The sequence below is a fragment of the Panthera tigris genome, chromosome B1, assembly GCF_018350195.1.
Source record: "Panthera tigris isolate Pti1 chromosome B1, P.tigris_Pti1_mat1.1, whole genome shotgun sequence".
Lineage (NCBI taxonomy): Eukaryota > Metazoa > Chordata > Mammalia > Carnivora > Felidae > Panthera > Panthera tigris.
Genome location: NC_056663.1, coordinates 72,633,296 through 72,659,811, shown reverse-complemented (window position 1 = coordinate 72,659,811; position 26,516 = coordinate 72,633,296). Strand labels below are relative to the sequence as shown.

Here is a 26,516-nt window from a genome sequence, read left to right as displayed (position 1 = left end):
ATATATATATATATATATATATATATATACATATACACACACAAGCAAACTATACTTAAGGGAAGCTTTGTTAACATTATGCTATCATATATAGTACATGATAAATATCTTAGTCCTAACTGTGAAATATTGATTAGGACCAGTGGATTTGATTTCCTTTATTTATTTATTTATTTATTTATTTATTTATTTATTTATGAAATAACCCTCCCCCCTTTTTAAAAGTTTATATATTTATTTTGAAGGAGAGAGAGAGAGAGGAAGAGAGAGAGAGGGAGCCAGTGGGGAAGGGGCAGAGGGGGGACAGAGAATCCGAAGTGGACTTTGTGCTGACAACAGAGAGCCTGATGCGGGGCTTGAACTCACAAATTGTGAGATCATGACCTGAGCCGAAGTTGGTTGTTTAACAGACTGAACCATCCAGGCGCCCCTTGATTTTCTTATTTTAATATTTAAGGCCTAGAAATTGGCCTAAAGCAGGGAATATCCCAGCAGAAATTCCATTTAGATGAGAAATCCATTTAAATTATTCAGCTTGTTGGGAGAATAGCAAAGGTCTTACTATAGCTATGTCAACAACTTTGTGATAGTTTATGTAAATAGCTGCTTTTATTTGGTAGAATTAACTAAAATAAAGTCATAGGAACATAACTAATTATTTAATTTGTGCTTTAAACTATAGTTTGACTGCAAATGAGGTACTCTGGAATGACTTCATCACCTATGATAACTCTTAATCTGCCCTTTTGGTTTCCTGCATCTGTTTCCATAATCTCTCAATTTAGGAAACACCATTGGCTTCTCCTGAGAATTGGTGTAGGAATTCGGTGATGAATGCTCAGGGCATGGATAGTGTTGGGAATCAGAGGTTTTATTACAATTTTGAACCTAAAATTAAGAGATCACAAAGAGAAGTGATCAGTCTGTTTGATTTTTATCACTTTGGGGATAATGAAAGTTCAGTTTCTTTGGAACACTATGTTAGATCTTTCCACTGATTGATTACATTTTCATCTTCACCTGGAATTAGTTCTTTTCAAATAACGTAAATATTGCTATTAATATTTAAGATAACCTTGTAAGTAATTAAAAGATTGATTCGTCTGAACTGTTATCTTTGAGTTAATTAGATGCATTTTATAGTGGATAGCACATTTGTTTTTATATTTTAGGACTTGAGCCGTGTTCCTGATTTTATACAGATACCATTGGGGGTATAGCTCAGGGGTAGAGCATTTGACTGCAGGTACCATGGCTCCGTATATAAAGGACATTCGCTAAAATGGTAATTTGAAAAATATTATATTATTTTAATTTAAAATATTTAAATAGCCAATGGTGTTTATATATATTTTTATAGTAAATATTTTAAATATTAAATAATCTTAATTTCCTGTATTCAGCAGCATATCAAATATTAAGAATGAGAAGATATATAGATCTGTCTATCTATATATTCCTATATCTATATATCCTTATTTACAGCTATAACTATATATAACTACTTGACTGATGTAGTCACTAGAAAGTAAACAATTACATAACTCAACATTTGATAGAGCCTTATGAGCCATCTGGATATGGTTCTGAAGAAAGAAGGCAGTTGTCAGTAGATGAAAGAATATTTTAAAGCATAGCCCCTGTTAACCCGCCAGCATATTTGGGTTGATTTCCAGTCAGAGAGTTAAAATTGTACTGGCTGTTTGCTCTCCTCCCCCTGAGTCTTCTGTGGCACAGGGCACATCTTATTAGGACATCTTCCTGGAGTCAGGATAGAATTTGTAGCTGTGGAACCATAAAATCTGCTGACCATACTTGAACCAAATCCAAGACTCTGGCCTCATTTTCATAGTGCTGTGGTTTATTGTGCTAACCAAGAAAGCCTTTTGCAGTTGGATACTAGGTAACTCGAAGTGACATTACTGAATACCTCTTCTTTAAGTATTAAAAATGTGTCTCCAATTAAAAAGGATAAATCCCTTAGAATTTGTTATTGTTCAAAATATTTAAGCTGAAGAGCTTTGAATAATTAATTGTATGTAGTTACTACGTACACTTTAGTTTTACTGTTGATGCATTTCACAATACTTGAAGAGTTGGGTCTGTATTTTAAAATATGATTGTTATCCACTAGGAGGAGCTATATCCTCTTTTAAAAAGTTAGTTACCCAGAGAAAGAGTAAAGCAAAAAGAAAGCAAGGTGTCACGCGAGACTTACCCAAGCTTATATGAACCTCAAGTATTGGTGATAAAGATGTTACTTGTATATTATCTTTCACTTTGGAATCATGAAATGTCAACTGATCCACAAAAGTTTATACTGCTCTTGCAGACATGGAGCTAAAACATCACAGGGAAAACAAGAGCCAAGACATTAGTGCTTCTTAGATGAGAGGGTAGAAATACAAAGGTTTAGGGGAAGGAGTTTCCTTCAGCAGAAGTAACAGTTGAAGCTAGGATTGGGAAGGATTTCTGTAAGAGGGATGCGAATGGGTATGAAGGAGAAGCAGGGTAAGTTAGGAAAGAGGAAAGAGGAGGGGTGCTGGAACCAGCAGATGAGGGGTGAGGGGAGGGGAAGGGGTGAGCTGTTGCAGAGACCGGGGAAGAACCTGGATGGTGCCATGTCACCGGAACCCACAGAGGGGGGACTTTTAAGAACATGCTAGTGGAGTTGGGGGAGAGCGGGGGTGAGTTCCGATGTACCTGAGTAGGTAGAGGAGAGTGAAAACACAAAAAAAGTGTTGTACTTGGTTAGAAAGAGGACTAGTGGGTATGAGTTAGAATTACGTACACCTAATAATCATTCTTTGGCCGGTTAATAGGAGTGGTTTAGCAGATCATTCAAAGCTCTCCAGATACTGTCTGATGACCCTTGTCATTAACCACACATACAAATCCATACAGAGTGTGACACCACAGATGACAACAGACAAGGAGTGGGAAGACAGGGTCTTCATTCTGCCTGTGTCACTAACAAGCTTAATGACCCCACACAAGTCACTTGACCCTTGTGTAGTAGTATAAAAATAAGAACCCCTTCTTTAAGAAGGATACAGACGAATAAAAATACACAATCTAGGGGTGCCTGGGTGGCTCAGTCAGTTAAGTGACTGACTCTTGATTTCTGCTCAGGTCATGATCTCCTGGTTGACAGATTGAGTCCCATGTGAGGTTCCACGCTGGGCACGGAACCTGCTTAAGATTCTCTCTCGCCCTCTCCCACTGCCCCCACAAAATAATAAAAATTAAAAAAAAATTAAAAAATACACCTTCTTCATAGAAATAAGACAGCCCTCAAAGCTTTGTCCACAGTAGTGGTCACAGCTCATAACTCTGAACGTGTACACACAGTACCTTTAACGGGCCCACTGTGAGAGATGCCAATGGCTCTAGGAAGATAAATCTAATTATAATTAGCGGATCTGTTCTGTCCATGCTCAAATAGTCAACTGATTTTGTGTGTGTGTTCCTGACAGCTAGTGCTGTTATTACAAGTATCCAGGGACCTGCAAACATGTTTGTATTTCACAAGTGGGATTTGCATCTTTCACATTCCATAGGGAGCCAAACTCAGATAGTACTAAGGAAATGGCGCCGGTAAAAAGCATGCTGTTCGCCTGAAACGTGTGGCTTTTCAAACTGAAGGGTTAATAAAAGGATTTCTTTATTTCATTTCTCTTCCTGTTATGATACAGAATGTATCACCTGCAGCAAAATCCATCAGCTGGAACCAAAATGTTGGTAAGAGTAAAAAGGTAGGTACTGACTTATACTAAATAACCTCATCTTTGTGAGCAGCACAATTTCGGTGTAAACTTCTATGTCCAAAGAAGGGTCCAGAGTCATTTTAAACACTGCCTTCAGTGAATCAATAGATCTTCAATACCACTTCGGTAGTTTTTAAACATACTACTAAAAAAGTAACTGCCACGAATGAATTTGCTGCCAGCACTATTCATGGATATATATTTTTAAAATATTTTTTGAACTTTATTTATTTATTTTGAAAGAAAGAGAATGTGTGTGAGCAGGGGTGGGGCAGAGAGAGAGAGAGAGGGAGAGAGAGAGAGAGAGAGAGAGAATCCCAAGCAGTCTCCGTATTTTCGGCATGGAGCTCGATGCGGGGCTCGAACTCACGAACCCAGTCACCCCAAATTCGTTGATATATTTTAAGTATGATGTAACATTAGCATGTGACAGTCTTCAGCGTACATGATCCCAGTGTGGTGACAAACATGTTAACTCTTATCCAGGAGAATTCCGCTGTAGACCTGTTTTTCTCTTATGGAAAGGAAAATATCCCTAAGGAGATTTTAATCTGTTTAATTTGTTTATAGAAAACAAATATCAAAACAGTAATACCTTGAGAAGCAGATCCCCGCCTGGTAATATCAGTTTGACCTTTGTTGCCTAAACCCTGGCTGTTCCCTGTTGTAATAGTAACTGAACACAATATAAAATTTACTTGTCATGTATGTTGCATATATGTTTTATATTCCATATTCCATAATGTAACACCAGATTTCCCATTGGTGACTTAAGAATGGAGCATTCCCAGCTTCAACCTTTGGTGGTGAAGTTGTTTTCTGGCTTTGGCACCACGGGTGCTGTGGGCAGACCTCAGAGTGATAGAAAGTTTCCTCAATACTTTAGAAGCTCTGCAAGGTGATTACGTGCTCTTTTCATGAGTAACCATATCTATGTCACTTCAGCTGGTGCTATGGTAGCTGACACAATTTCAGGTGCTTTGTTTATATTCTTCAACTCTAGCCTGACCTCCTTTTTTGGGAGGCCATAGAGATCACCCTGTAACCATGTTCTCTCCAGTGTTTTGGTGCTTAGCCTGAGGAAACATGCCCACGTCAGGAGTCCCTGAGCACATAATTTCTGGGGGGAGAAAAACAAAACAAAACAAAACTCATGTATTTCAGGAAAATGTATTGGCAACTTTTATTCTTAACTTTGACTTAATGGGAAGCGTGACTCTTTACTGGACGTAAATTGCCAGGGTCCAAAGCCCACGTGTTTCACCACTCGGCCTCACTCAGCCTTTCATTGGTTCAGGTTCCTTGCCTATAAAATGGGGGTTATAATACCTGCTTTACAGGGTTATTTGGAAAACCAAATGAGACATTGTACGAAAAGTGCCTGAAACAGAACACCTTTTTCAATGCATGTTATTAATTTCTTTATTCCAATAATGAAATGTATAGGATTCTCCTTACATATTACATGTTTTTGTGTTTTAGCACATATAATAAAGAGTAAGCTCTCCATGAATAAAAGTTTAACATAGCTTTTTGCAAAATATTTATAGAAGGAAACTCTGTAAAGATCGGTTATCATAGATATGGAGAGTGGGAAGAAATTGCCAGACACCATTAACAGGGTGAGTGTGTACTTTTGGTAAGGTCTCTTCTTTTATGTTCTTTATTTGTCCCTCCCTCCCCCTCTCCCTTCCATCCTACCTTCCTTTGGCATGTAGTTGGACACATGTGGCTTCAAAGCATTGATAAAGCCTTTCTCCCAAGTTGCCCAGTAATAGCAGAAACTCAGGAGTGTCAAAAGGACTTTCTCAAGAACCACCATAGTTTTAACCTCCTGGGTCTAGAGTAAAGGAAGCAGAAATTCTCTGAGAACCATAGCAACTACAGTGGTGTCCCTCTGGTATATATCTAAACCAATAGCAAGACAGAAAAAGGAATTCAACTTTAACCCTCAGTGGTTAAAGATTGTTGGTTGTGAGAGGTTCGAAGGATGGGGTCTCCACGTACTTCATACTTTGGTTGCTTTATTGAGCACAACCGGGAAGGTACAGGTGTGTGCCATAGTCTGGGGACACACAGGTAAGTAAACATCTGCTCCAGCCCTTGAGGAACAGATCATGTAGCTAGAAGGGAGATGTATTGTGATCTTCTGTCTGCCTCTCCCTGCACCATGAGCTGCTTGTGAGGTGGGGTCCTTCTTCTTGCTTCTGAATGCCTCGTGCCTGTCTGTCACAGGGCCTATCCACAGAAAGCTCGCAATAAACAGATCCTGATCAAAATAACTAACTAGTGATTTAGGCCGAGAAACTGAAAGTAGATTTCGGAGTGGCCAACACTTGGCTTGTAGAAAGCCTCCGGTCATTTTTCAATGCCATTCAATTTAACATAACACATATGCCCTACCTATTTCTGTCTCTGTTTAACCACAGATGTTACAAGGTCTAGTGGAAATTCTTCCTCTTGCACCACCTCTGCAGCATTCATGCAGCACTTACTTCATTCCTGGGGCACTTGGTTCCCAGCTAGATGACATAACCAAACTCCCTCCACCTGTGTCCCTGGCTTCTGGTCACAGCATCACTGTACCTCATTGCCGTGCAGTACATGTTGAGCCTAATGAAAGATGGTGGGTGGATCACGGAGATATGATATCAAGAGAGGCTGTAAAAATGCAGTAAGGCAGGAATAGGATCGAGCCAAGAGCAGACTAGCAGGTGTTTTGAGAGTAACAGTTAACTGCATTTTACATAGAGGAGCTCCTTCAAAACAATAGTGATGAGCTGATAAATAAAATGGGACCTGAAATAAGTGGACATGTTAGTTCTCAAAAACAGTTCATTATTTTCTTTAAGGAAGGGAGGAAGGAAGACATCACAAGGAAACCTTTGTGTCTGAGCCTAGGGTTCATTCTCATCTCCCCTGAGAATCTGTGATTATAGACCTGCCTTCACACAGCTTGGTGTTCAAATGTATACTACTTTCATAGGTGGGGAAGATTGTAGTCCAAGTAATTTATTTGGTAATTTACTTAGAGGAGTTTATGGTTGCTAGTATCACCAAGGCATCTGGCAGAAAAAAAATCCAAATCCAGGATGTCTCCTTAAAAGAGGCTGCTCCAGGGGCGCCTGGGTGGCTCAGTCGGTTAAGCGGCCGACTTCAGCTCAGGTCATGATCTCGCGGTCCGTGAGTTCGAGTCCCGCATCGGGCTCTGTGCTGACAGCTCGGAGCCTGGAGCCTGCTTCAGATTCTGTGTCTCCCTCTCTCTCTGACCCTCCCCCGTTCATGCTCTGTCTCTCCCTGTCTCAAAAATAAATAAAACGTTAAAAAAAAAATTAAAAAAAATAAATAAATAAAAATAAAAGAGGCTGCTCCACAGATAAAGCCTCATCAAACCTAAAAGGAGTCCAAAATTTTAAAACATATGTAATAATGTCTACAGAATTCATAAATTGGAATGATTCGATGCAGAATGGAATATGCATGTTGAAAATGTTTGAAGAGGTAAACATGGTGTAAGTACCTGAGCAAGAAATAAGGAAGATTCAGAGAAGGTCTAGATGGATTTGAATAAAAACCAAATGAACCATTGAATAAAAACCAAATGAATGCATTAATTAAATGTATAATCACTGAAATAAAAACTAAGTGGACCAATTAAACAGCAGACTAGATACAATTAATGGAAGACTAAAGAACTAGAAAATGGATCTGGGAAAATTATCCAGAATGCAGCCCAAGGAAAAGAGATGGAAAATGGGAGAGAAGTTAGAGATATGTGAAAAGAATGACAAGGTTTTACATTCTCCAGTTAAAAGCTCTAGAAGAAGGGGATGTGAAGAATGGGGAGAAGTAATGTCCAAAGAGCATTCTTCAGGGTTGATGAAACATATATATCTGCAGAATCCAGGAGAATCACTCCCAAACAGATTAAACAAAAAGAAATCCGTACCATACATATCACAGTGCAACTGTCTAAAAACCCAAAACTAAGATCACAAGAGCACATAGGGGAAAGGACAACACACAAAGGTCAGCAATTATAAACTGATAGCAAACCTCTCAGTAATAAAGTTGGATGCCAGAGATTTGAGATAGTATCCATGAGGTTTATAAATGAGTGTCATTCTAGAAATTTGTGCCCAGATAAACTAGCATTATAGAATAAAAGTAGTGCTGATACAATACTGGGTGAACAGACCTATAGGAAAAGATGGGGAGTGGGAGGGAGGGTGGGGTAGGTGATGGGTATTGAGGAGGGCACCTTTTGGGATGAGCACTGGGTGTTGTATGGAAACCAATTTGACAGTAAATTTCATATATTAAAAAAAATAAATAAAAAATAAAATAAAATAAAATAAAATAAAAATAAAAAAAAGTAAGGGATGTGTGTAGGAGAGTGTTTTTACCCACATTACTTTATGCCTGGAATTACTTGAGACATAATTGAGTCATTGAACAAAATGATACGTTGACGATTTTTTGTTTGTTTGTTTGTTTTCATCACAAGCTTTAATCTGACCTGGATTAAAATACCCATGTCCTGTTTCCCTAAAAGCAGACTAATAAGCAGGGCCCTGGACCTTGGTGCTGATATTCTGATGGAGTGTTGCGTTTATCACCTTTGTTTTACTTACTAACACACAGTTAATTTTCTTTGGCCATTACAGAATATGTTTTCAGATGCCAGTTTGTTGACTTTAAAATATTAAAAGCAAGTTGAAATAAATAAATTGCTTACCTATTTGAGGTTTAATAAGGTCTAGCGTGTCAAAAGGCACACAATGATTTTCTTTAACGTTTATTTATTTATTTTCAGAGTGAGAGAGGGAGGAAAGGGCAGACAGAGAGAGAGGGAGAGAGAGAAAGAATCCCAAGCAGGCTCCACACTGTCAGTACAGAGCCCAACTTGGGGCTCGACCTCACGAACCATGAGATCACGACCTGAAACAAAATCAAGGGTCAGACACTTAAGCAACTGAACCATCCAGGTGCCCTCCACAATGAATTTTAAATCCATTCCATAGAACTGTGATGTTCCATTAAAAAAGCTTGGAATATTTTGTTCTCGTTAACTAAATTATTCAGAAATGGCAATATGAAACTGATTTATAAACTGATTATTGTTGGTGTAATAACTTCTGTACCTTTATATTGGAACTTCTGGGGTTTATATTCAAAACTTGGGAATCCTTTAGAATTTTAAGATGATTAGAGAAGTCTTTGCAGTTTGAGGACCATTCTGTATGTCTGGGGACCAGTTTGGCCCTATTAATTTTTCTAGATAGTCATTTTTTTCTAAAATTGGGTGGATTAAACTCTTCCTGGTCAAATTCCCAACTTTTCATGTAACTCCAATTTCTTAGGACCTTGAGGTTCTCTGTTGCAATATGTTCTCAAGTCAAATCAGGCTTCTCAAGGGTAGTGGAGCCTCTTTCCCTGCACATGGAGAGAGAATGATGATAATTGTGTGATAAAGACAAAAAGGAAGGTCCATATTGAAGGCTTCTTGGATCTCCCTCCTATTCACCCATTCAGACCAAACCCAGTGCACAACTTTGCCATAATGAGTCGTGTTCTGTAGTTTTAAGGCTGCACTCTGCCATGAGAGGCAGCTACCAAAGCCAGATCCTCTCACATTGATCCTCAAATCCGCGTCCCCTTTGGTGATTGGTTCTTCCCCCAGCAGACTCCACCTTCTCTTCCTTTTCAAATCTCTTTCTCTCTTGCAGCGTAGCTCTTACTGAAATTGACCTATGTTTTCCTCTTTCCTTCCTCCCACTCATAAAGTAGTGTCCTTTGTAATCTTGGTTTTGCAAGTATTTTGAGCAAAGTGTATCCTATGGGTACTCAAGAGGCTGCCAGTATTTATCATTATCTCTTACTAATTGTATGACTTTGGGAAGTTACATGATCTCTCAGCGTCTGCTTTTTCATCTTTGTATTCACATGGGTTATTATGAGGATTAAATAAGAGAATACAGGGGAAACACTTGGCTCAGTGCCTGAAAAACCTCAACAAACATATTAATTGTTACTTGAGATGTGATGAATTTTATGAAACGGGATGTTCAGGGAGCATAGGAGATTTACAGCTGGGGGCCTTCACTTGTACTGAAGGGAACAACGAACGTCCTCCAGAGGAAGTGACCTTTAAGCTGAGACCTTCGGGGTGAATATAATTTGTGATCTGGAAAAAAACAAAGGTTCCAAGTAGAAGAAACCACCTGGCACATTCCAGGGCCTGAAGGCATATGCTGGGGGAATGCAGGAGCTGAGAAGTCCCAAATGGTGGGACGGAGAGAATGAGCTGGGAAGATGGCAAAAGGTGAGCCTCAGAGAAGTAAGCAGGTGCCAGAGGGCAGAGGACTCTGAAGGTCATGGTTAGGATTTTATACTTTACCTTGACCACAAATTAAAAAACACTAAAGAAAGGTTAGAGAAAGGAAATGACATGATCAGTATAAATTCTGAAGAGACCATTCTCCCCTGCATTTGGGCAGGCTGGTAAGAAACACCTGTTGCTTCCTTCTTTAGCTCCAGGAGGAAGTTCAAAACACACAAGGTCCAGTTCACCTGTGGAAACCCTCACCCCAGCCCTGTGCCTTAAATTGCCATAAAATCCAAGTCTCCTTTCCTGACTCTCAAGCCATTTTTGGACCTGCTTGAGAACCTTCTGTGCACTTCCAGAAGGCCTCATTATGTGAGTAATAAACCTTTTCATATGCTCTTGGTATGTGTGTGGCCTCAAAATCAATCTCTACATCTGAACCAAATTCAGATGGTGGGGTTGGGGTGTCTGTTGTGCCTCCTGTGGTAACCACACAATGTGGATTATAAATATAAAAACTTTAACATATCTATCTCAAAAAAAGAATGAGATTATACTATGAACATCTGATTTAAAATAATGTACTTTCAACAAGGATGTTATTAAATGTTTTTCACAATATCATTTTAACCACAGTACATTATACTAGTATATGTATAGTACAAATGATCTAACCAACTTACAATTAGACATATGTGTTAGTTATAATATTTTTACTACTGCTGTAGCAGATATCCTTATAGCTAAACATTTGTTCATTTTCTTGGTAACTAAGATCAATTCTAGTTTTAAGTATTAATCATAAGCACGTTCATCTCATTAGAGTAAACATTTATGGAGCACCTGCCACGAGCAGTTATTGGGATCCTAAATACAAAAGACATCAAAATTGTTTTCAGAGAAGTACTCTTACAATAAGGGATTCAGAGGAATATTTGCAGGTTAAAAACTGATTTTTTTTTTAAATGAAGACAGCTAAAGCCAAGAAATGTAGCCTGTATAAAATTTTATAAGGTGTGAAGCTTGCCACAGGGTGGCACTAATACATTTCTATTATGATATGTTAGAAGTTTTTTCTCTGTTGATCTGTTTTTTTAGTGAATTATAATTAGGTTTAATTTGATATTTTAAAAATTAGTTTACATTAAAAAACACAAGACGGGGCGCTGGGGTGGCTCACTCTGTTAAGAGTCCGACTTTGGCTCGGGTCATGATCTCGCAGTTTGTGAGTTCGAGCCCTGTGTCAGGCTCTGTACTGACAGCTCAGAGCCTGGAGCCTGCTTCAGATTCTGTGTCTCCTTCTCTCTCTGACCCTGCCCCACTCCTGCTCTGTCTCTCTAAAATAAATAACCTTGAAAACACACACACACACACACACACACACACACACACACGACAGCATTTTTAAGAACCTAAATATTATACATCCCTTCATAACCACAGAGCCTGACAGGTGATTTCCGTTGTTTTTGTTTTTGTTTTTTTAATGTTGGTTTATTTTTGAGAGAGAGACAGCATGAGCAGGGGAGGGGCAGAGAGAGAGGGAGACACAGAATCCAAAGCAAGCTCCTGGTTCTGAGCTGTCAGCACAGAGCCCTATGCGGGGCTTGAACCCACAAACTGCGAGATCATGACCTGAGCTGAAGTCAGATGCTTAACCAACTGAGCCACCCAGGAAGCCCCCAGGTGATTTCCTTTTTAAAAAACCAAAAATCAAATTATTGAACATAGTGTATATACACATACACACACATACATATATAAATGTTTATGAATATTATAAACACATAGTATTTAGGTTCTTAAAAATCCTGTTTTACATTTTTTTGGGGCGCCTGGGTAGCTCAGTCGGTTAAGCGTCCGACTTGGGCTCAGGTCATGATGTCTTGGTTTGTGAGTTCAAGCCCCGGATCGGGCTCTGTGCTGACAATCAGAGCCTGGAGCCTGCTTCGGATTCTGTTTGTCTTCCTCTCTCTCTGCCCCTCACCTGCTCACGGTCTGTCTCTCTCTGTCTCTCAATAATAAATAAATGTTAAAAAAAATTTTTTTTTAAATCCTGTTTTGCATTTTTTAATGTAAACTAATTTTCTAAATGCGTGTATGTGTTTGTGTTTTATTGTATGTGAAATAAGAGAGTGAAATACAATTTACAGAGTTGGGTTTATTTTCTGATCTTGTGTCTAACTGAAATTTTAGCTTTTATATTTTATATGAGGGATCCTCAATAGTCCGTTTCTTTGCTCGCCTACACCAGAAAAATTTTAGGGGCAGAGAACTTTTATAAAGTATACTCTACCATTTACCCCTGTTTCTTCTCTCAACCATTCTGAATGCACCTAGGGGGGCATTACTTCCCTTCCTTCTTAATTAGTTCTCTAGTGAGCTTCTGTTAATGACAATTACATTTACATAATTAATTATTATGTCTTTCTGGTAAAGTGACTTCTGTATCATTATGAAATGACCTTTTTATTCCTGGTGATGTTTTTTGCTGTGAAATTTACCATCTGATGCTAAGGTAGCCATTGGTACCTTTTCTTTTGAGTCTTGCTTTTTTATATAATCCGAATTCGCCATCTTGTTATTTGTTACCTATTTGTCTCATCTAACTCTTGGTTCCCCCTTTTCTCTTTTCTTTGTTTGAGATTAAAGTTTTTCTTTTTCTTTTTTTAAATGTTTACTTATTTTTGAGAGATAGAGAGAGAACACAAGAAAGAGGGCACCTGCCCTGTGATCTCTAGTCAGCTTTGTCTCCCTAGACTCAGCTTCTCAACTCGGGGTACCTGCTGGGCTCCCCTTGGCTTTCCCCTCCCAGTGTGTAGCCTGGAAACTCAGTCATTGACTCATCTCATTTGTTTTATATATCTTAGGGAATCACTGTTCTTTGTTGCCTGATGTCCACTGTCTTGAACACTATTATTTCATTTTTTTTTTTTTCTGGTTTTTTGGTTGTTTCAGGCAGTAGTATAAATTTGGCCCAGGTCATTCCATCTTGTCCAGAGCAAAATATCTACCTCAAGTTTTTATGAGAGGTTTTTGTTAGTTTCTTTGTATAATTTTTTATTTAAATCTATGCAATAATCTTGAATTGTACTTTAGATTAAGTAGGGAATTAATTACTTTATCTCGAACACATACTATTTAAAGATTCTACCTGTAAATGGATACATTATACATTAAATAATTAATTTTTGTAGGGTTTTTTTCCCTCATAGTTTGGTTAGAAAAGCAATGGCTTTGACTTATTAACACCTGGAAAGTAAGTCTAATAATGCTAGTTGTAATTTTACTCCTTTAATTACATTATAGTAAAATTTACTAAACTTAAGCTTTTTATAAATTAAAATATATCTGGTAGGTCATCTTCAACACATTTTAAACTGAACATAATTGCATTTCTTTAATACTGTGGAGTTAAAAAGCTAAAGAAATATGTCTCATACAAAGATTCAAGAAATTTTATGAAACAAAGTTACAATCATTTCTTGAGTGCCTACTATGTGAGAGGAACTTCACAAAATTATTTTTTATACTCACAATTAATTTATTAGACAGACGTTGTTGTCCCCATTTGAAAGATGAGGAAATTTACATACAATAGGATTATATAACTTGCCCAAAGTTACAGAGGAAGTAGTCACACAAGCTGGATTCACACAAGCCAAACAACTAAAACCCAAAAGTATTTTATTATCCTATGCTGATTAAACCTCTTCACTTTGTAAAGAGCTTAAGATCTTCCAAACTTTAGGAGAATGAGTTTTAATAATAGATTTATTGATAAGTTTTAGTCCATTAGCATGTCAAATAGTAATATCTTATAAATTTTGCCTCCTATCCTATAAATAACATAATGACAACTTCATGTCACATTTCGACTCTGATAATAACTTAAATTTTGAAGCACTTTGCAATTTTCATGGCTTTCACGTATTTTTATCTCAATTAATTATCATAACCACACTGGTTAATGCATTAGCCCCATTTCGTTCAAAGTCTATCACTTGGCTTAGGTTCCCGTGATTCTTAGACCAGTATTTTTTCTATTATCCCAAGCTAGCCTTTCTGCATCATTAGATTATTTTATTAAAACAAACAAAACCAAAGTGGCACCCATGTAAAGTAACCAAGTTTTTTCCCAATTTTATGACAATACTTCCAAAAAATAAGGTTTGATTTTTATATTTGGGAAGGTATTGAAAATTTTGCTTACCATATTAGTGTCATTTTCTTTTGTTTTGCAGCCTTGCAGTACACCTCACTGAATGTGATGCTCAGAGTATTGGTGGAAAATTCATAAGTTGGGATTGGATGCCAGACTGGTAGGTTATCAACATATATATATATATATATATATATATATATATATATATATATAAAGTTTATATAGCATTTACATTTTAGAAATTTTATTATGTGTTTATTAAATTGTATTTCATTATTTTCTTAATTTATATTGTTTATTTGCATTATATATTGTTTTCATTTTGTGATACACAAACTATATATCCTAGCCATCATTATCTTATTAGGATCTAGAGCTAAGTTTCAAGAGAATTCTTTTTGGCACCTTAAAAATCGTATTTCCCTAAGATAATATACAATATTTTATATTACTATTATTATGGTCTCTGGTTTATTTATTAAGCTGACCTTTGTACCTGTTAATGAGTTGAATTGTGTCCCCCAAAGATATGTTCAAATTCTAACTCCTAGGACCTTAGAATGTTACCTTATTTGGAGAGAGGGTCTTTACAGAGATAGTCAAGTCAAAATGAGATCATTACAATAGGCCTCAATCCAATAGGATTGGTGTTCTGATAAAAAAAAAAAAAAAAAAGAAATTTGGACAAAGAAAAAGACACGCATAGAGGGAAGACAATGTGAAGACACACAGAGAGAACAACATATAGAGACAGGACTGGAGTGATGCATCTATAAACCAAGTAACACCAAAGATTGTTGACAAACCACCAGAAGCTTAGAAAGGAAAGGAAGGATTTTCCCCTAGAGCTGTCAAAAAGAACATGGCCCTGCTTGTCTACACCTCGATTTCAAACTAATAGCCTCCAGAACTGAGATAGTACATTTCTGTTGCTTTAAGACACCCAGAGTTTGGTACTTTGTTACAATACCCCTAGGAAAATAATATAGTGCCTAAAATAGAGTCTCTCTGTTTAAGGACAAAATATACTAAATATGTATTACTGGAACCTTGTATAAATATATATCTAAATATACACTGGAACCTTGAAATACCAGGACCCTATTCCATCCAGGGCTCTGCTGTGAGAAGGTTCTTGGTCCCAACTCTAAGAAGCTCCTGGAACAAGAGCCAGCTTACCAATGTGAAACTTACAATACATAGGCCTTTGCCTCTAATAACAATTAGGGATCTATACATGACATTCCAGACCCCAGTCTAGACAGTGGTCTTTCCAGTCTTGTCTCCCATTCTTTCTCTGATCCTTGTCCAGTGCCAAGCAGGTGCTATCACTCTTCTCCTCCTCTTTGGCTGTCATATGGTACCAGACTAGTAGGAAGCAATAAATACATGAGGGTTACGGCAACAATGGGAAATGTGTCCTTGGCCCTTTACTCATATTTGTCTGTATTTTATCTCTGAGAATGATCATTTGCTTTTGCAGTGTTTGCCCCTACTTGGTAGCAGATGACTTATCTGATAGTTTTTGTTTGTTTATAATTTTATTTTTACCTCAAATTCATTAGCTTCTATTAGAGACTTATACATTTCTGATGGTGATGTGGTCAGTCTCTTACTGACCTAGACTCACGTCTCTTCCATGCTCTCCCTTATCTCATCAATCATCAGTAAGGTCAATTTTTACTCCATAATATCCTTCATTTTCTTCCTTTTATATTCATCCAAATTTTCCAGTTTTCTTATCTAGCTTCTAAAGGCTATTGTAGAATCTTATGTGGATTCTGAAGGCTATGTAGATTCTCAAGACCATTAGCTGGTCTCCATGCCTCTTGTTTCCAATGTAACAGCTTTGCAACTGTAAAACAAATAGTTGAAGTACAAGAAATCTGGCTTCTTAGATTTTATCATCTTGGTTTTGTCTTTTCAACCAAATTATAAACTCTCTGAGGGCGTGGATCTTTGCATTCCTACAGATTTATCAGATGCACCATTCAGCCCAGAATAACAATGAGAAAGCATGAACTTTAGAGATATTGCCTAGAATCCTGGTTCTACCACTTATTAGCTCTGTGAGATGGGACAAGTTACTCAACCTTTATGTTCCTCAATGTCACTCATCTGCAGAGTAAGGAAAATGGTAATATCTACTCTGAATGGATTATTATGGAAGATGAGTGAATAAAGCACTTAAAACAGTACCAAAAATGAATAGTAACTTTTCAATAAAATGTTCATTATCTTATTGTCTTACACTTCGATGTTCACCAAATATTTGGAGACTAATAAAAGATAAGTTGCGTTAACACGAGAATAGAAGCACCTATCTGAACCTATTTTATCTGAACGTGTGTTGCACCTCTCACTTAAGGTGGTGTAGTCCTGAGTCTTGTTGAGTTCCATGAGTATAAAATAAGGGTAATAATACCTACCCATAGGATTGTTGTAGAGATTACTATAAATAGGTTGCTGTTGGTCAGGGCTGAATCCAGTGTCTGACACACGGTAAACGTGTAAGTAAATGGCACCCAGGAGAAAGAGTGATAATGGTAGTATTAATAGTAGTGAGGCAGCAGTAGCAGTGATGGCATGGTAGTAATAATAGCAATAATGGTAGTAACAGGAAGAAGCAGGATTTTACTTAGTTTTTGGTGTGTATGGAACATATCAGCAATTGGAAGTAGCTTGGGGGTTGTGAGGAAAAGGCGAAGATTTTCTTGACAGTCCAAGAGAGGTGATGGTTGAAGTCATGGGAATGGATGCGGTGCCTTTGAGTGTGAAGAGAACAGTACTGGGACAATCAGGGCATCTAGGGAATGCAAGGACAAGGGGAAAGTTGAGGATCGTGGAGAGAGTATAGTTCAAATTCTTACCCATCAAATCCAGAGAGTGTGGGAGGAAGAAAACAACTTGTAAGGTGGGAAGCTGTGAGTAGAGAGTGCCAGACAGTAAGAGAAAGTAGTCAAGGAAGTCAGTGACCTGCCTCGGCCCCTATTACAGTCATTTCTCAACCATTTCCTCATCTTTCCGTCTTACTCAGAATTATCTTCCCTTTAACAGCTAAAAAAAATAAATATATACATACGTTAATGAAATTAAAAACACTATATTTTAATGCTATGGCTGAATGCTATGGTCCATTAAAACCAATTGGCAATACGTCATGAAGAAAATATGGACATGCTGGAGAGAAACAAATATGCTTTTCATTTTAAGAAGCAAATTATGGCCTGAAAGTTATATTGTGAAGCTGAGGACATACATTTGACAGGAGAAATTGAGAAAGCATGGAATGTGCCTTTACTCAATATATTTGGAATCCTTTGCTGAACTCTAACATGTACCAGTGCTTTAGAGAAAGAAACATTTTTTTAATTGGTGAACCCAAAGGTTATGTCCTAAATTTTATATATATATATATATATATATATATATATATATATACACAAATATATATATGTATATATTTGAACACATATATATGTTCGTTGTGACTTTTTCTGAAAATTATTTTCTAAGTATTTTTTTAAATATGAAGGTTTTATCAAAAAGCAATTTTTGCTTCAGCAATTCAGATAATATTGATTAATGTCTATTTGATTTCGATGTTGTCAATGCTTTAGTCAGTTTGTTCCAAATGAAACATATTTCTCTTGGCTTCCTGCTTTTGCTGTAAACAGCCCGAAAAGCAATTACAAATTAAAAATCATCCCTATTCAGGTAAATAGTAAGATTATATTTATTTATTATTTCGATATTTCTCTCTTTTTTGTCTCTATATACTGTTTTTAAATATATTGTTTAAACAAAGTATTCAAGGGGCGCCTGAGTGGCTCAGTCGGTTGAGCAGCCGACTTCAGCTCAGGTCACGATCTCACAGTCTGTGAGTTCGAGCCCCGTGTCGGGCTCTGTGCTGACAGCTCGGAGCCTGGAGCCTGTTTCGGATTCTGTGTCTCCCTCTCTCTGACCCTCCCCCGTTCATGCTCTGTCTCTCTCAGTCTCAAAAATAAATAAACGTTAATAAAAAAAAAATTAAAAAAAATAAACAAAGTATTCAATACAATATAAATATAGCAACTATTATACCTAGAACAACCAAAACTGTTCTATAGCTTCTTCTCTAAGAACAGTTCCAAGGATACTATCTTAGACACCTTCCTTATAATGGTTGCTGTTGCCATTAAGCATTGCACATGGCCTTTTAAAATTTATACTTTTTATTTATGATACTTAAACACGCAGTGGTCATAATGCAATATAAAATAGCTTCAATTAGTATACATATTCTTTTTCCACTTCAATCTTTAAAAAAATAATAATAAACTCCCAGTGAACCTTTACCCTGCAAATGACCTGATATGACATATTTGAACTTGCAGTGAACTTTCACATGAACTTTCAGTTATCCTCTGAGAAATATAACAGATGGAAAATAGGCAGATTTTTCAAATATTTTTAGATGCAGTGCTTGGACATGTTTAACAGAGACAACAAGGCCGACTATCTCTTTCCAGTGTTTACTTTGCTGACTTTATTGTACTGCATGCTGTTTACTTACATTATATGCATGAATTAAGAGGTTCAGTTATAGTTCTGTTTGACCAGCATCTTGATTTAAAAAAAAAAATTTTTAACGTTTATTTATTTTTGAGAGACAGAGACAGAGCACGAGTGGGGAAGGGACAGAGAGGGAGACACAGAATTGGAAGCAGACTCCAGGCTCTGAGCTGTCAGTACAGAGCCCAACGTGGGGCTCAAATCCACGACTGTGAGATCATGACCTGAGCTGAAGTCGGAGGCTTAACTGAGCCATCCAGGTGCCCTGACCAGGATCTTGATTTTAAACCAGCACTTGTATATGTGTTTAAAGATGAGGCTAAGAGGGTCATAAAATATAACAAATTGCGAGAGAACTTTATCGAACTTATTGAAATAATACTGCTTCAAATCATTTAGATATGAGGGACTTTCAAGGATCTATTTCATATTTTAGAATATGAATCAGCTATAATGTCTTTCACTTTGAATAGTTTGTAGCTGGAAATTCAGTTCAAAATATACATGGTTTTTGAACAGTTATTTGGGAAAGGAAGAGGAAAATTAAGGGAGCACTAGCTATTGTTTATAACTGCTATGGTATGAGATAGTCTCCTTGGAGGTATTTAATCTTAGCAACTCTCTTCCCTAAGTAGTTATCTTATGCATTTTGCACAACAGGAAAGGGAGACAGAGAGGTTGCGTAACTTGCCTGAGAAGACACAGCTAAACTGGGGAATTAAATCCGGGTCTCCAAGACTTTCAAGTCCTTTCTCTTGCAACAAGTTTGTGCTCCCAAGAACGAAATATTTTGTTTGGTCAAATGAATGCTAAAGATAAAAGTGTGATTATGCTGTAATACTTCTATAATCTTTGTTTTGAGAATTTAAAGAGTTTATTTCTTTGTATTTGTTGCATAATATTGCTAAATAAGTTAGGTGTACAACTTTCAGACTGCTCTCAGTGATATAAAGATAGTAACTGAGACTTTTGCTTCTCTTGAAAATTTCCTATTGTTTGCAAAAAAACTATACATCTATTACATTTACCAAATAATGCAAGCATTTATATTATTTATCCACTGATATGCATCTCCTTGCTTAGAATCAATTCTTATTAACGCCCACTTTATTCTCAGACCGTAATTTATTCATCCTGAATAATGTTTTAGATGTAGTTTAGTTCAGAGAGAGATTATACTTAATGGACATAGATATGTATAAAGTAGCGCACAATTGCATTTATAAGATCAGAATGTGAACTGTATTAAGCTGTAATTAGTCCCTCTTTCCTGACACTTCACTTAGCAACGACAATATCATTGGTGAGGAAAATAAAGATCTTTCCATTTCACAAGGATGTACTCAGAAGCTTGAAGGACCTGTTGTGATCTTGTCAGTGACATAGTTTAAATGGATAGCAAGTTAGGGGCACCTGGGTGGCTCAGTTTGTTAAACATCTGACTTCAGCCCAGGTTATGATCTCACAGCTTGTGATTTCGAGCCCCGCATCGACATCTGGGCTGACAGCTCATAGCCTGGAACCTGCTTTGGATTCTGTGTCTCCCTCTGTCTCTGCCCCTCACCCCACTCACATTCTGTCTCTCTCTCTCTCTCTCAAAAATAAATAAACATTAAAAACCATTTTTTTTTACATGGATAGCAAGTTAAAGTAAGTTGTTACTCATTTTAAGGGAATTTGTAATACATTCCTTTCTTTAACTTTTTAGCTCATTTATTAAAAACAGCTTTTAATGAAAAGTAATGAACAGTTTTCATATTAAAATAAGTGATCCTGTTTTTCTCTCCAGTGTTTAGGTATTGAAGGTAGTGTAGGTTCAAGGAGCAAAAGGTCTCTTCCTTCTTCCTTTTACAGCTGATCCTTCAACAACATGGGTTTGAACTGCACTGGTCCACTTACACATGGATTTTTTCCGATGAATATAGTACAGTACTGTATATTTTCTATTGCTTATAATATTCTTAATGATATTTTCTTTAGCTTTATTTATTGTAAGAATACAGTATATAACACATATAACGTACAAAATATGTGGTAATTGATTATTTTATTAGTAAGGCTTTAGTAGGCTATTAGTAGTTTATTTTGGGGGGAGTCAAAAATTATACGTGGATTTTTGATTGCGTAGGGAATCAGTGCTCCTAACCCCTGTGTTGTTCAAGGGTCAACTATATAAGGTCTTTTCTCTTGTGTTATTTTGTTATTTGTTTAGAGGTCAGGTGGAAAGCACATAAATTTCCCTCTGTATGATAGGGTGATTTAGTTAGGGATAAAGTTATGATTTCCTGTAGAAAGTAGGCAGAAAACATGGTGGAGAGATAAGCCCACGACTATCTTTGATTTCTCGATATTAGTTAAGACTAATTGGTATATGTAAACTCTAAAACTTACATTTATAATATTGAAATTCCTTAGATTTAGGGTAATCATTATCTGTACAAAGCTAGTTGTGTATGGTGGCACCACGATTATAAAACATCATAGAGAAGGGCTGTGGAGTAGGTATTGAAGTATCAATATAGAGAATATATATCTGTATATTAAAAATAATGTTTCGTTTTTTGATATGGTATGTCCAAAACTGTGATATGTCCATGACAGAAAACATAAAATTTAGGCATACATGCTTTTTTATCTTCTTGCTTTCAAATAAACTCTGAAAGCTACAAAGTGATACAACCTCTAAAAATAAAAGTGTCAAATTTGGGGGCACCCGGATGGCCCAGCCAGTTAAGTGTCTGACTCATGATCTCAGCTCAGGTCTTGATCTCAGGGTAGTGAGTTCAAGCCCCGCGTTGGGTTCCATGCTGGGCCTACTTAAAAAAAAAAGAAAAAAAGAAAAATACAAAGTGTCAGCTTAGTTTTTACATTAATTTTTTAATTAATAATCTACATGTGTACTATTTAGGATTTTTTTATTGCAAGTGACAGAAATGTAATTCAAACTGACATAAAAAGGAGTGGCAGTCACATGCAAACTTGAACACAGATTATATTGTATACCGTTTTTGCCTCTTTTTTAAATATAACATTAGGAGCATTTCATCATAATTAATTTTACTTTTTACCGTTTTTTTTATTTACTTTCTTACATTATTTCAAAAGTGCTCTATAGCATTCCATTATCTGTGTGTATCATATTGTATATTTATTTTTACTTTTTTTAACGTTTATTATTTATTTTTGAGAGACAGAGTGAGAGGAGGGAGGGGCAGAGAGAGAGGGAGACACAGAATCCAAAGCAGGCTCCAGGCTCCAGGCTGTCGGCTGAGAGCCCAATACAGGACTCAAACCCATGAGCTGTAAGATCATGACCTGGGCCGAAGTCAGATGCTTAACGGACTGAGCCACCCAGGCGTCCCTATTGTAGTGTATTTAAATATTCCTTTCTTGTTTGACATTTAGATTGTTTCCAGTAGAGTATTTCCAAAGTCTCTGTCCATGTAGAAGAAAAAGCTTGATTGGAAGCTTAACAGAAATAAACTTTAAAGCCCCAAAAATATTTCTCTAAATTCAAAAATGTAATCTTATACCCCCCCCCTAATTTATTAAAGCTTTCACTTGACTTCTATGAAGGTCATTATTTCATATTAGAAAAGATAACCTTATTTATGTATGCACTCAGAATAGATACAATTGTTTCCGATAATAGTTATGTGACCCATTCTAGGGCATATTATTGTTGGCATAGATTAATATCATTGTTTATATTTATAACCTTGTCTTAGCAGGTAAGCAAGTGCTTGTTACCATGATGATTTCAGAGCAACTTCTGTCTGCACAATGGAAGGTCCAAAAAGCAACTAAAAAGGGAAGGAGAATAGCTGAAAGTTTTTTGAAAAGGTTTGCACATGAAACAAAATGATGGGTTTTCCAGTCTATTTTAAAGCACATTAGCGATCAGATTATTTCACAAGGATCGTTATTATAATGACTTAACGTTTTCCCCTAATGTGTCTATATATTCACTCATCACGTTATGTATTAAGTGGAGAGTGACCTGCCCCAACAGTTTTGTAGTTTAGTATGCTCAGATAAACAAGTTTTAGTAAGGTTTTATGGATATTAGCTTCTTTCTCTTAACCTAGAGATGATGTTTAGAAAGATAACAGGTGATAGAATCAAAGCAACAGACCCTTTGACAGGTCAAATGGTACATCTGCCTGTTTTTGTCTCTGGAGGAAACTTCATTTGTCCTAGAAATTTCTCTTTAAACATATCCAAATAAAGAAATATTATAATTTTGTGGCCAAACTTAATTATTTAACAATTTTTATAAAATTTTTGATGCTAGAACCAAATCATTTACATGTTATTTACACTAGTGATGCTTCCTACCATGTAAGTACCCCCAAATTATTTCATTTTTATCAATAGTGGTGATCAAAAACATTTAAAAGTAAAAAACAACATAAACAGGAAACTGAGTGAAAATAACCTGTGATCCCTTAGCAGAAAGTTAGAGTGTTTTTAAATTAAAGATTTGGGGTGCATGGGTGGCTTAGTCAGCTAAGCATCTGACTCTTGATTTTAGCTCAGGTCCTGATCCCAGGGTCATGGGATTGAGCCCCATGTTGGCCTCAGTGCTGAGCATGGAGATTCTCTCTCTCTCTCTCTCTCTCTCTCTCTCTCTCTCTATCTCTCTATTTCCCTCTCTCTCTCTCTCTCTTCTCCTGCCCCTCTCCCCCACTCACTCTCTCTCTCTTGAATTAAAGTGTTTTTAATTAAAATTTAAGATAATTACAATCTGCATTTTTAAGGCTATCTATATAATTAATTAGTTAACTAGTTCTCTCTTTCAACATATGAGTCCCTTACTACATAGCAGTGACTTCTGGGCCCTGGGTATATAGCTGTGAGCAGGACAGACAAGGTAGCTATCCTCATGGTGTTTAGTAATATGGATAGACATTAAACTAATAACCCACAAATAAAGAATTGAAAAGTACTTTGAAGAAATATTAAAGGGTATTATGAAAAAGAATAACAAAGAAGCATAATTTCGATTTGGCAGTTAAGGAAGGTTTTATTTTATTTTTTTATTTTTTTAAAGTTTATTTATTTATTTTTTAATTTTTTTTAACGTTTATTTATTTTTGAGACAGAGAGAGACAGAGCATGAACGGAGGGAGGGTCAGAGAGAGAGGGAGACACGGAATCTGAAACAGGCTCCAGGCTCTGAGCGGTCAGCACAGAGCCTGACGTGGGGCTTGAACTCACGGACCGTGAGATCATGACCTGAGCCGAAGTCGGACGCTTAACTGACTGAGCCACCCAGCCGCCCCTAAAGTTTATTTATTTATTTTGAGAGAGAGAGACAGAGCACACCAGTCGGGGAAGGGCAGAGAGAGAGAATCCCAAGCAGGCTCCTCACTGCAAGCGCAGAGCATAACGCAGGGCTTGAACTCACGAACTGTGAGATTATGACCTGAGCTGAAGTGAAGAGCCAAGACCCGGATGCTTCACCGACTGAGCCACTCGGGTGCCCCAAGGAAGGTTTTATTAAGTGATGTTTGAACAAGGCAACCTGAATGATGGGTGCCTTCTTAGGCACCTACATAAGATAAAAGGCATGAAAACACAGTTATATGTCACAATATCTGGCACATATTATTCAGTAAATATTGTTGAATGAATGAATGACTATTCCAAAAATCAGAAAATAAAGCAAACGTTAAAACGGGAAGTGTAAAACAGTATTTTAAAAGTTAAGTCAAAATCACAGTTGTGCAAATAAATGTAAATGCCGTAGACTGCTCAATTAAAAGATAAAGTCTCTTAGAATAGATTAAAATCAAAGTTCAACTAAGTGTTATGATGCACAGTGAAACCAAACAATGCAAGAAAGTTGGAAGAATCAGTAAGCAAGGAATAAGAAAAAGAAGGACAAGGAGAAGGTAGGGGAGAATGAGAAGGGAAAAAATAAGAGGGAAATGATATTGACAGTAAGGTAGGATTCAAATGGCATAAAATGTATCATTCACAATGAAGATAATGTGGTCATGCCCTTTCATGTGCTAAATAACAAAGCATTAAGACATTTACGTCTCTTTAGATACCTAAAGAGAAAGAGATATACAATTGCCACGGAAGATTTTAACAGATCTTCATATTTATTGAGTTAAATGATAATGATTATTTATTTTTATTTATTATTTATTATTAAATAAATGATTAAAAAGAACACAGAATATTGGGATAATACAAAAGTTGAATTAAAAGCTACAGACAGAACATTCTCCCCCACACAAGACAAGTATGTACCTTGTTTTTAAGCATCCTCAAAGCTACCTTAATCTGTTTCAGAAAGTAGCAATTTTATAGACCACATTCTTTGATCATATGTTCAATACACCAAATTAATAACAAAACTTTCAAAAACAACCAAACCCCAAAACTCTAGTCTCTAAGAAATGTCAAAAGTACTCGTACCCTGTGGTGCCAGAGTGGTGCAGTCCGTTAAGTGCTTTGGCTCAGGTCATGATCTCAGGGGTTCGTGAGTTTGAGCCCGGCATCAGGCTCTGCGCTTGGGATTCTGTCTCTCCTTCTCTGTCCCTCCCCTGTTTGTGCTCACACGTGTGCTCTCCCTGTCTCCCAAAATAAATGCATAAACTTAAAAAAAAAAAAAGTATTTGCACGTGTAATTATTGTATCAAGGAGAAAATCTTCGACATTAGACTGTTTAGAAAATAAAAGACATTGAGGCTATGAACATATCAAATGTTGTGGTTTGAAGCTAATGCTATATTCAAGAGTGACTTGATAGACTTAAAGGCCCCAGATTGCCCTAGGGCTTTCGCTGTAATTGTTGTTGACATCCAAAAATGGGTGACCTTGATCAAGAACGAAAACTAAGGGAATGTTGGAATGGATCCACTGTAAATTCATGAATACTTTTTTCTTTTCCTTCTCTTTTAATGATTCTGATTTTAAGAGAAAAAAAAAAATCGCATTTGGTCCTTGAGCACGTGCCAACCTCCCTTTTTTATCATGGAGCCAGCTCGCTATCGGCAGGCTCAGACGGTTCCACCAGAAACAGTATTTGGCTGGAATCTGGTAATGCTTGTTTTCACTTTATTTATTTATTTATTTATTTATTTATTTATTTATTTATTTATAATTACTGAAGTATAGTTGACAATGTTACATTAGTTTCAGGTGTGCATCGTAGTCATCCAACAATTCTGCACGTTACGCAGTGTTCGCCACCCTCAGTGTAGTCATGGTACAACATTATTACGGTATTTTTGCCTCTGTTCCCCATGCTGAACTTTTCATCTCCATGACTTACTTAGTTTATACCTGGACGTTTGCACCTCTTAATCTCGCGTGCTTATTTTTATCATATCCTTTGCTGCAGAACTCATGTTTGAAGACGCTGGTGTGGAAAATTAGAGTGGGGTTCGTCTTCAAATTTTAGGATATGAAGAAACATATGGAACATAAACTGAAACAAATTTAAATGGAGTAAGTAAAATACAAGATTTCTTATTCCAGTGTAAAAGAATTGGTTTTGAATATTCTTAATCACTTATGTATGAAAGCATTTATTATAAAGACCAACCTAGCTAAGTTTTAATGGGCTATGAATTTTGGGTTACTTCTGTTTTATAGTGTGTATTGTTTTTAATCGATTGTTCTATAACAAGCTCGTTAATTCAATTTGAAATTTCTGTATGCCTATGGCAAAACTTTATTCATT

The 26,516-nt window shown here is 36.7% G+C and overlaps 1 long non-coding RNA gene across 8 annotated transcripts in view; it reads left to right on the top strand.

The window, feature by feature from the left end:
• The window catches only part of LOC122237937, a 108,953-nt gene that overhangs the window by 8,658 nt on the left and 73,779 nt on the right, over positions 1-26,516 (top strand). For 5 of the 8 annotated variants that reach the window (XR_006216728.1, XR_006216727.1, XR_006216724.1 and 2 more), the window contains exons 2-8: positions 1,173-1,285; positions 3,696-3,755; positions 5,318-5,389; positions 10,302-10,467; positions 14,340-14,417; positions 22,546-22,657; positions 26,175-26,281. This is a non-coding gene — a long non-coding RNA (uncharacterized LOC122237937). Of the gene's footprint in view, positions 1-1,172; positions 1,286-3,695; positions 3,756-5,317; positions 5,390-10,301; positions 10,468-14,339; positions 14,418-22,542; positions 22,658-26,174; positions 26,282-26,516 lie in introns of all 8 variants that reach the window. The other 3 variants (XR_006216722.1, XR_006216723.1, XR_006216726.1) reach the window with 3 other exon arrangements.